This window comes from Myotis daubentonii, chromosome 11 (genome assembly GCF_963259705.1).
Source record: "Myotis daubentonii chromosome 11, mMyoDau2.1, whole genome shotgun sequence".
NCBI classification, from domain to species: Eukaryota; Metazoa; Chordata; class Mammalia; order Chiroptera; family Vespertilionidae; genus Myotis; species Myotis daubentonii.
The window spans coordinates 35138476-35150756 of record NC_081850.1 but is presented as its reverse complement, the minus strand read 5'-3'; the positions used below and the strand labels follow the sequence as shown (position 1 = coordinate 35150756).

The 12281-nt window shown below is 40.6% G+C and overlaps 1 non-coding gene across 1 annotated transcript; it reads left to right on the top strand.

Annotated features, from left to right (window-relative positions):
• The first annotated feature begins 2749 nt into the window (after positions 1-2749).
• LOC132212903 (small nucleolar RNA SNORA29) lies at positions 2750-2889 on the top strand. Its single transcript, XR_009447842.1, has one exon. It is a non-coding gene; the product is annotated as a small nucleolar RNA SNORA29 (small nucleolar RNA).
• Positions 2890-12281: the final 9392 nt, after the last annotated feature.

The following is a 12281-nucleotide window of genomic DNA, read 5'->3' as shown; positions in this document are numbered from 1 at the left end:
TTAAAACCTTATAGGAAAAAAAAAACCACTTTTTACTTTCAGAAGTTATTCCTCTTTTAATTCAGACAAGCATTTTCAATGGTGGTGATATTGAACCAAGAGGGCAAAAAGTCTTAGATAGCATCATGGTTTATGACTTTCAAACCTAACCCTATCTGACTACATAAATTGATATCTGGCATACCTATGGTGTTAAAATTTCATGGTGGGAAGAAGTACTTAAGGGAAAAAATGTCTAAAAAGGCATTTTTAGTGGGGAAATAATAAAATAAAAATGGTTGAGGAAAACGATTTAGAACTAACCAATACTTACACAGCACATTCGTTCATACAAGAGTTAAATACAGTCTTTCATTTCATCTCCACAAAAACCAGGTGAGTTGGGTACGATTAACCTCTTTTCCAGACATGCAAATTGATGATCAGAGAGGTTACTTTTTAACTGTGTGACTTTAGTGGCCAATGCTCCCTGTCTATCCATGACAGTCCAGCATAGCCATTCCTTTATAGCAGGGTTTCTCAACCTCAGCACCAGGGACATTTAGGGCAGAGTGATTCTGTTGTGGGGGGCTGTTCTCTGCATTGTGGGGTGTCGAGCAGCATTCCTGACCTCTACCCAGCAGTGCTTCTCCCCAGTTGAGAAACCAAAACTGTCTGCAGACATTGCCAAATGTCCCTGGGGAACTGGAGGGGGGGGGGGGTCACTCCTGGTTGAGAATCACTGATTTAAAGCCTACCTCTACTGTTTTTATAGTGTCATGATAGCTAACAGTGACTGAGCATTTACTATCTACCAGGCACTTTCTATGTAACGACTCATTTAAACCCCTCAACAACCCTATGGGGTTAATTCTAACCTCACGTCCACTGCAAAATAAGGAAGCATAGTCTGGAAAGATTGCAGTAAATAAACTGGAAAGCTGGAGATATAGATGCTATTGCATTTATATCACAAAGAAGTGCTTGGACTATTGGCCCAAATATAACCATTTTGTCCACACAAAATAATTTACATCATGATTATATCTAGAATTCTGACTTTGCATTTAAACCCACATCTGAGCACTGAACCACCATGCTCTACTGTCTGTCTCAGAACCAAAATGCCCTCAGCTATTCTCCTAAATTCTGAATCACTTCCCCAGTGTTATTCCATTTTACATACAGATGCCAGTTTCCTGTAGATGTTGCTTTTTAATCTATTGATTCATTTACTCTTAATAAGCACAAAGTGAAATTCTAGTAAAAAGATGTCCAATATAAGAATGTACATGCTAAAAAATGAATTTGTAAAATATAACTATACTAGAGGCCTGGTGCATGAATTCGTGCACTGGTAAAGTCCAGACAGCCTGCCCCAATGGGAGCCGTTTGGGAGAGGGGCCCACCATGGCAAGGGGCCTTGGGCCATTTGCAGTCCGGCCCCACCCCAATGGGGGGGGGCTCAGGGGCGTGGCCAGCCGATGGGAGGAGCCATGGCATTCCAGACATTTTGCCATTTGGTCAATTTGCTTATTACCTTTTTATTATATAGGATGCTTAGTATGATCCCATTGTTTTAAAAGGTTATGTATATTGTAGTCATATTCACACACACACACACACACACACGTACAAACTGGAAATGCAGGATTTATCTATGGGAAGTAAGATAATGAACATTTCTAATATTTGCCTTTTTTGCTTACCTACATTTTCAACCTTTTCTACAATAAGTTCCTTTAAAAATTGCCCAAATAATAATTTTTTAAGATGATTTGATCAGTTAGCTGAAAAAAGATAGTGTTTAAGAAGTAGGGGGGGAAAGCATTATGTCACACAAGGCCCCTAAATTCAAATTGTTTACACACTAACAGATGAGGAATAGCAATGGGTCTCAAAACTCTAATCTATATATATAAAACCCTAACATGCAAATAGACCAAACAGTGGAACAGCCTAACAACTGAACAACCAATCACTATGACAAGTGCTGACCATCAGGGGGCATGTGCAGAACATGGTGGGTGTCAGCTGCGGTGAGATGGTGGAGCAGGAGGGCAGGGGCACCAGACCAAGGCAGGGTGCTGATCGCTGTCATTGGGACAAGCCTCTGGAGATTACTGAATATGCTTTGCTTCCTTGTGCCCTGGTCCCGCCTGGCACTTGCACCTGCTGCCGGCGCCGGCCCTGCTCGCACCCACTGCTGGTGCCCAGTGCTGGCCCTGATTGCTTGGCACTGTCAGCGGGTGCAAGCAGCAACTGCCGGCCCCAATCGCCTCTGGGGGCTTCTCCACCTCCCTCTGCTCCTGAGGGGTGATTGTGGCAGCAGCTGCCTCTTGCACCTGCTGCTGACACCGGCCCCAATCGCTCTGCATGGAGCAGGGCTGCTGGCAGATAGGGGACTGGGGGCTGAGGCGGGAGGCGTCAGGCAGGAGCATGGAGGAAGGGCCAAGACTCGCTCCTGTGCCCACCGCAGCCTTATAGACCACAGTTCCTTTCAAGGTGCACAAATTTGTGCACTGGGCCCCTAGTTCCCTAATAAGACTGAATTAATAACCATTTCCAATTTTTTCAAGGATAATTAAATTTAGAGAAATGCGAAAGTCCTTGATTTTACATTCTCCTTAAATCTTGGATACCTGCCTCTGCTTGTAAGATTAAAAAAAAAAAAAAAGACAAAATATGAACAAATGAATATCAAATAAATATTTGGGGCAAAATTTAGATACCTGAGTAGCTTAAAGTACTTTAAAATATTTTGTGAGCTCTTCCCATTTGACTACCACATTTTGTCCTAATAATAGAGTTTAGTGGCTATGCTTATGGGATAGATTAAAATTGCCATGATATGAAGAGGGAGGATTTATTTGTGTCCTCCTCCTATATGAAATGGCTGAACAGAAAAAAAAATGTTGTGAGCTAGGCAGTCACGCAATCATCACATCCTGTTTGGATGACAGAGTGAAACATGAGTACTGCATGACTTCCATATACTCTGACGGTTGAATAAGGTTGAACCAGATTGAGTTTCTGCGTGGACCCTGACTCTTCTTTACAGGCTCCCTCATCTGGCATGTTGTGGGGAGCCCATGATGTTATCTATGGGCTTAATAATTAATGGGTGAATACAATGAAAAGTGTTAAAAGTATAAGAAGAATAAGGAAATTATTCAGGAGAATTCAGAGGACAGACACCAGGCTGAGTTGGTGAATCACACTGGCTAGTTGTTCATCAATTTCCCTTTTTTCTCCTGGGCACACAAAGTGAAACCTTTGACAGCAGGCCTTGCAGGTAGGGGTGGAAATATGATTGATTTACAGCCAAGGGAATGCGAGCAGAAGGCAGGAAACCCGTTCTAGACCAGACCCATAAAAACCACCAGCTGAGGGGGAGAATGCTGAGGATCTGGAAGTAGGTAGAGACACAAGTTGGAAGAAGCCCGAGTCCTTGAAACAGTGCCTGAGAGAAAACTGCCCAACTGGGAACACGACATTAGAATGTTTATGAGCAAGAAAAAAGTGTATTATGTTCCATTTTTTAGGGAGCTGTTTGTTAGGTCAGTTAGCTACCCTGATACACTTGGTTCAATCTGAAATTATCCAAGTTCTTAGAACCAACCACGACACTAGAAGCTTTGTCAGATAAGCTGCTTCATAAAATCCCTGATGAATGCTGCCATCAATCTCGTTTGCCCCTAGAGACAACAGCAGCACCTCTATTAGGAAAGAGGTAGGTTTGTGAATAAAACACCTAAGGTGACATGTGAACTAAGACATGTGGAATAAGAAAATTCCCTTGAACCAAGTGTACTCAAAAAGGCCTGTCTTCATTTCCAGGTGCCTGTCAATACCACAAACAAAGCATGCCTGTTTTCACCATGGGCAGGAGATAAAAATGAGCATCTGAAAAGATGGCAAGAACAAAACTTGTCTCTGAAAAAATAGGGACAGTGGTTACTCTGCAGACCCAGGGTATTAATCTTGGGTCCTACCCTGCCCCATCCCATGTCATCCAATTTGCAATAAAGGTTATTGAACACCCACTATGTGTGAGTCACTGTGCTTGTCACTGGAGATACACGATGAAGGAGGCCGCTGCTGTACTCAGGAAACACCCCCCTCGGGAGACAAGTGTGTACATAATCAATTCTATAGTGTAGAATAGCTAGTTCTACTCTCTTCAAATAGGGTATAGTGGGAACGCCGAAGAGCAAATGTGGACCTCTACCTGGGGTGATTTCACACGGGTGGTGATGCTTAAGTGTCCCAAGTCCACCCTTGAAGTGGCAGCTTCTTTGATTTTTCTCCAGTTATACATAAATAAACATCTTTGAGTGAACACTAGCTAATTATCCACATATTAAAAATACCAAAAAAATTGGGGACCCCATTTTCATCAAGAATTTCAGCACATACCACCTATTTGTATGTATTGGTAGTCAACATCTGCTGACGCTTTATAAATATTAGGAAAATATAACAATGATGCAATATTAAATTTAAAATAAAAAGCAATTTAAAATAAAAATATGTTTGCCCCTGTAGTCAACAAATGTCTTAGAGGCTAGACACTGAGACTATGCAAATCCCTTTGCTCTCAAACCTTGGCTCAGTGTTTCTAGTGTCCATTGGCCGGCACATCCACAATAATAATTACTGTGGGGCTGCATAGGGACACATTTTCTAGGTGCTTTATTCTTTTCACATTTATTATTTGTAATTCTACTGTAAAACAGAGCTGTCACTTCTCCATATATAGTTCCTCATTATTCATAGATTACATATTTAAGAATTTGCTTGGTAAAGTTTATTTGTAACCCCAGAGTCAACACTCAGGGCACGTTCTCGGTCATTGTTGGACACGTGCAGCAGTGAGAAATGTGAGCCCCCCGAGCACACGTTCCCACTGGGCCACACCGGCGACCCTCTGCCTTATCTCAGCTCTCACACTGTCAACAACTGTCCTTTTCTCAATCTATTTAGTGCCACATTTTTGTGCTTTTTATTGGTCATTTCACTGTTGAAATGTGCCCCAAGCACAGTGTTGTCTAGGGTACCTGAGCACAGGAAGGCTGAGATGTATCTTACAGAGAAAATACCTATCAACACTAATAAAAGAGAAAAATGGTAATTGGCGTACGAGCTACCCTTTTCATTGGCTAATCAGGGCTATATGCAAATTAACTGCCAACTAAGATTGGCAGTTAACTGCCAACAAGATGGCAGTTAATTTGCATACATAGGCACAATGCAGGGAGGCGAAAGGGAAAGCAGGAAGAAGCCCCCTGCCACTGACAGTGATCGGAAAACCAGGGAGGAGCTAAGAGCTGGGGGGCAGGGCAAAGGCGGCCCTGGGGCCGCCTTTGCCCTGCCCCCCAACCATGATCAGAGAATCAGGCGCCTTTACCACCCTGGCCAGTGATAGCAGGAAGTAGAGGTGGAGCCAGCGATGGGAGCTGAGCACGGTCGAAGCTGGCAGTCCCGGGAGCTAGGGGTCCCTTGCCTGGGCCTAAAGCGGAGCCCATGATCGCGGGGCCGCTGCAGCTGTGGGTCCCCGCTGCCCGAGCCGGACGCCTCAGCCAGAGGCATCAGGCCTGGGCAAGGGGCCGATCCTGTGATTGGAGGGTGATGGGGGTCAACTCCTGAGGGCTCCCAGTATGTGAGAGGGGGCAGGCTGGGCTGAGGGACACTCCCCCCACACACACACCCAGTGCACGAATTTCGTGCACCGGGCCCCTAGTGTTATATAAGCTTCATTCAGGCATGAGTTGTAGTGCTGTAGGCTAAGTTCCATGCTAACAAATCAACAAACGATATTAAATAAAGTATCTTTAAACAGAAACACAAATAAAACCAGGTTATGTATGGATCAACTGATGAGAAGGTTTTTACCAGAGGCTTGTAAAACCTAAACCTGTAATTTCTCTAGGAGCAGTGGATCAGTGTTTAAACACAGTGACTTTATAGAACATAACTATTGTGAAAGCAAGAATTGACCACATCTATTTTACCAATTACTTATTTATATCACTATGAACTCATGTATATGTATATTATTTTACAGGTTACCATCTAATACTATGATCATCTATTTTCTTGCTCAAATTGTTTCATCTTTGGCCATTGGGGTGATAACATTATAGTGGAACTGTCTGGTGGTCACCATCTCGACCAAGTGATCAAGACCAGCATCACCAATAATCATACATATGAACATCCTGAATGCTGGCTTTGATGTACGGAGAAGGCTGAGGATGGTCTGTGGTGCTCTGGATGACTTCAGTCCAATCATAAGAAGATGCCAGACAGACCTGAATTGAGTGATGTCCAGCAAAATAACTGATCAATACTCTTTGGGGGTGTCAAGGTTACAAAAGAAAAGGAAAGACTGAAAAATTCTAAGAGACGAGAGAGAAATAACAACCAAATGCAGGAATCCTAAATTGGATTTTAGGAACAACAGCAGCAGAAAAGACATTAGTTGGACACTTCAAACTAGAGATCAACTGGAGTAGTGGTTCTCAACCTTCCTAATGCCGCGACCCTTTAATACAGTTCCTCATGTTGTGGTGACCCTCAACCATAAAATTATTTTCGTTGATACTTCATAACTGTAATATTGCTACTGTTATGAATCGTAATGTAAATATCTGATGCTATATGTGTTTTCCGATGGTCGCGACCCACAGGTTGAGAACCGCTGATGGAGTCTTTAGTTTAGTTCATGGTATTATACTAATGTTAATTTTCTGGTTATGATAACGATACTACAACATGTAAAATGCTAAATTCCGGCATGCTAGGACATGGACACTTTGAAACTCTCTGTACTATTCTTATAATTTTTCTGTACCCCTAAAAATGGTTCAAATTTTTGACCATTGGATGGTATTGCATAGCCCTGGTTGTAGAAGTTGTGGAAGAGCAGGGAGAAGCTCTATTTCACAGACTATGGATATCAGGAAGTGTTTAATTTTCCAGACAGTTTCACTCTGGTAGAGTATTATTTTTTCAGGTAGTTTTCCTAAATCTAAAAACCTTTGGGGGAATAGCAGGGAAAATAAATGCCTTCTACTTTAAGGTACTACAGAAGATGTGGTTGTTCCTAAGCAGGAACCTTCACTTCCAGCTGTTGAACTTGGGCAAGCCATAAACTCAGTTTCCCCATCCATCCATAAAAATGAAGGGGCTCAAATGAATAATTATACATTACATCATATATATATAATAGTATTATTCTAAATTAACCTTGTTATTTAGCATTTGAAATCAGGTAGTTCAAGAATACCCTTTAGGATGTTTATTCTGCTTTCTTAGTAATAAGCAGTAGTGTTGACATTTCACAGGAAATCCAGGAATTAAGTAACAGTTTGAAGAAATTCTGCAGCAGGGCCCCCCGAAGCTCATCTATAAAATACACTTCATATGCTCACAAACAGTACGAATATATCTAAAGAATCAAGAAAAATGCAGCCTTTAAAATGTATAAGTCACCTACCTATCATGTGGGAAGCACATTATAAATGTGCAGACGTATAATGATTTCAGATAACATTTTCCCACACAAATATTTTTAGATGGAGATAAAGTAGAATTTCTACTCTGGCTGTGGTCGGCAAACCGCGGCTCGCGAGCCACATGCGGCTCTTTGGCCCCTTGAGTGTGGGTCTTCCACAAAATACCGCCACACTCAAGGGGCCAAAGAGCCGCATGTGGATCGTTAGCTGCGGTTTGACGAGCTGCAAGTTTGCCGATCACTGTTAGAGTATTTCTTTTAGAAGACAGAAATCATCAATAGAAGAAAATGCTCATTATAAACTGATAAAATGCAACATCAAGAACAAAAAATACCACTATGGAAGACAGTATGGAGTGTCCTTAAAAAACTAAAAATGGAACTTCCATTTGATCCTGTGATCCCACTTCTAGGAATATATCCCAAGAAACCAGAAACACCAATCAGAAAGGATATATGCACCCCTATGTTCATAGCAGCACAATTCACCATAGCTAAGATCTGGAAACAGCCTAAGTGCCCATCAGTAGATGAATGGATTAGAAAACTGTGGTACATCTACACAATGGAATACTACGCTGCTGTAAAAAAGAAGGAACTCTTACCATTTGCAATGGCATGGATGGAACTGGAGAGCATTATGCTAAGTGAAATAAGCCAGTCAATGAAGGAAAAATACCACATGATCTCACTCATTCATGGATAATAGAGACCATTATAAACTTTGAACAATAATAGATACAGAGGCAGAGCTGCCTCAAACAGATTGTCAAACTGCAGCGGGAAGGCCGGGGAGGGTTGGGGGGCAGGAGGGAGGGGGTCAAGAGATCAACCAAAGGACTTGTATGCATGCATATAAACATAACCAATGGACATAAGACACTGGGGGATAGGGGAGGCCAGGGGATTGTCAAGGGCGGGGGGAAAAAAAAAGGACACATATGTAATACCCTTTGTAATACTTTTAGCAATAAAAAGAAAAAAGAAAAAAAATTTAAAAAAAGAACAAAAAATAAAATGTTTATATACATTGAATCAACTCTATTATTAGGGAAATCATAATATTGTTAGAGGCTGCTCGGTTGGCTAAGAACTTCAACTCCTGTCTATTTTATGATTAAAACCATTGGGGAAATATTAGGAAAGTGGAATGAGAAAGAAAGCAATAGATCTATGATTATGTAATAGTCACTCAGAAGGAGTGAGAAGTTGAGTGTGAATCCTTTGTGTGTTAATGAGATGACTCCACCTCTTCCCTTTCTTACCTGACAAATCCATCAGTTCATTTAGAAGAGTAAAGAAGGAATGAGAAACAAGGATAATAATAAGAATAGAGTTCAGTTTATGACATTTCATGTGGGTAATAATTCCCCTACCCATTTTATGGAAGGACGAAAGGTACTCTGTTAAAAAATTTAAATTTATATTATTTAACCATTGTTGATACACATTATATTATTTTTCAAAGATAATAACTTGAATTTCTAAAAATTAATCCTCTAATCACTAAAAAATTAAATAATCAAATCTAGTAGGAATGGAGTAGACTGGTGACCAGAATAGAAAAGTGTTAATACTGTGAGTTTCTATCTGCTTGGATCTTCATCCTTATTTATGTTGGTCAAGTAATTTCATTCTCTGGGCCTAATTTCCTCATTTTAATGTAATGAGAATATAAGTCATACTGCATAGTATTGTAATGAAGATTAAATGAAATAATATACATAAAATCCTTGGCATAGATCTAATACATAGTAAGCACTCTATAAATATGAGGTATTATTTTAATGTAACTTTAACAGAGAAATGTATGCAGGTATATGTGTAATTAAAATAAGGGTGAAAAAGAGAGGAAAGAAATATAGCAAAATATTAACAGTGGCTATCCAGTGTGTAGGATTATAGGTGATTATGTTATTTTTTAAAAAATGTTTTCCTTTATTAGTGTTATTTTGCCAAACTTCCTACAATGGACAAGTACTTTTTCCATAATCAGGAAACACATGTTGTTTTAAAAAACAAGAAAGCTGAACAGGAACTATAAATTCACAAATACATTCTTTTATGTCCTTCGTTCTTTTCAATAATACATTATCTAGTCATTTCTGACCCAGGAAACGCTGGGTATGGACAGCTCACTTTCTCTTGACTGAAGTTAGGCTGGGTTTGCTAGTAATCTCCAAGGACAGGAATGAAAAATGAGAAAATCAATGGGGGAGGGTGGAGAGCAAAGAAAGGAGATCTCCAGGTAGCCACAGAACATGAAGAAATATAGACAGAAGGGGAAGAACAAAGACAGGAGGCTCTGCCAAACTTCTCACACACCAGAGAGACTGCCAACAGAGAAGAAAGAAAAGACCAGAAATGTAGTATGGAGCATTTTGTGCATAAACCATCCATAGCAAATTTTTTCAAGGTCTATTGAATATCTGTAAAAGAGGATACAATTAGAGTCTACTGTGGTGAAGAATCACAGTACTGGCCGTGCGGCTCAATAACCATTCTTAATGGCTCTTTTCCAGTCATGCTACCAGGTTAATGATTATTTGCATTTCATTTCGAAATTTTGTGAAGAGACTTCTGACAGTGATAAGGATACAAACAACCTACAGATTAGACAAGGAACTTTCTATTCACACTTCTTACTCCTAATTAAACACCCAGTTTACTTTTTATGACTGCTACTCCAGGTGTTCCCCATAGGACTGCAAAACTAACCTCTGGTAGAAGAAACTGCCAATGACCTCACATAACCCCGAAGTAAATGGGGAGCAACTTCCAATGCCTTTCCTTTAACAAAACATGAGGCTACTGGCCTACCCCTCGTCATTGGGAGATATATTCCACTGGGGCTAAGATATTTACGTTTACCCAACCACACGAACTACTACTCAATCTTCCCCAGGGACAGATTTGCCACAGCTGACCATGGTGAAAGGTAAAGCCGGTGGCCACAGGAGAGAATCAAGTTGACGATATAACCAGGGATTGAATCCATGACTTGGTTTCATTGGCTCTATGAACTAGATGGCTGCCCATCCAACCAGGAAAGGGTCAGGGTTGGGGTTGCAAAAGATGATCTGATTAGGCTATAAACAGAAACAAAAACATTGAATTCAACTGACTTATATTTTTATGAATGGCTAGAGGCTATTTACTGGTAAATTACTAATTGTGGTATTATTAAACTAAACTTAGCATATTGCCAGAGTTTATTAAAACTTAATCTATATCGTAAGATGGCTCAGTGCCAGGCAACGCTTGCCAGTGTTCAGAAGCTCCCACTGGGTATGCCCCACATAGAAATAGAATTCCTGCATGTTTTTAGAAAGGACACTTGGGTAGGAGCCTCATCACAGTTGACTTGAGATGGTCAGGTTTTTAATTACTATTAATTTCCCTTTTTAATTATAAATTGCTCTTAATTTACATTTTCATTACAAATGTAGTTTGTTATGGTTGTTTGGTTAGTACTAACAACTACTGTTTTAGCGTTCTTTTTAATCCAGGCTGAGATCCTTATATGCTCAGCAATTTGCTCTGACCCTCCTTTGAGGCAATTAATGTTACTTCCTCGTTTTACAGATGAGGAAACTAAGGAACAGAGAAGCTAGGTAACTTGCCTAAGATCACACAGCTGGAAACTAAAGTCAGGATTTAAACTCAAGGATCTTTACTCTGGAGGTCAGAAACTTTTATTGTGAAAGGCCAGTTGGTAAATATTTTAGGCCTTATAGGCCATGTGTTCTCTACTCAGCTGTGCTAATGTAGCCCAAAAGTAGCTGTAGGCCCTATGTGAACAAGTCAGCATGGCTGAGTTCTAATAAAACTTTATTTATATAAACAGGCATAGTGCCTGCAATCAAACATAGTGCCCTTGTCTGGAATCAAAACTGGGACCCTTTGGTCCACAGGCTGACACTCTATCCAATGAGCAAACTGGCTAGGGCGTAATGTGATGAAATTTTGGTTAGACTATGGTGCCCAGTTATTTGGTCAAACACTAGCCTAGATATTGCTAAGAAAGTATTTTGTAATGTGCTTAACATTTACAATGGACTTTTAGCAAAGCACATTACTCTCCATACTTGGGGTGGGTCTCATCCAATCAGTTGAGATCCTTCAGAGGAAAGAGAGAAGTTTCCTCTAGAAGAATACTGCTTCATAGAAACCCTGTCTGAGTTTCCAGTCTTCTGGCCTATCCTGCAGATTTTTTTTACTTGTCATCCCCCAAAATCACATAAGCCAATTCCTTAAATATCTCCCCACTACTTCCCTATCTCTTTCTCTGAAGAACCCTAAATACAAGTACATACCAAATACAAGTAGCTATCAAACATCATTTATATTTTATCATCATCTTAGATTAAAAATATAATCTAAAACTTGTACTCCTACTGCTTCCTAATGCTTGTCTTGGGCAAATCAAAGTGTTAGGTTCCCCAGATTTCTCTTTTGGTTCCTCAAGGTCTCTTCTGGGCAGTCAGCTAAGAAGTAGAGCTCATAGCTGCATTACAGCTTTTATATGAGATTCCTAACATTTCCTTCTTAGGAAGTACAGATTTTACGAATCACCTTGGGTGGCATAGTAATTCTGCAGCTGTATAATGTTCCTGAGAAACTGACAGTCCCTATGAACCACAGTGGCCCAACTTGGAAGAGCCCTGCTACCCATTTATGGCCTCAACATGGGGTAAGAGGTCACAGAAGGTGGTTCTCTTTTCTGGAACTGAGTTTAGAGAGATGGTAATGTTCCAGGCCAGGGTTAACACAAAGTCTGATG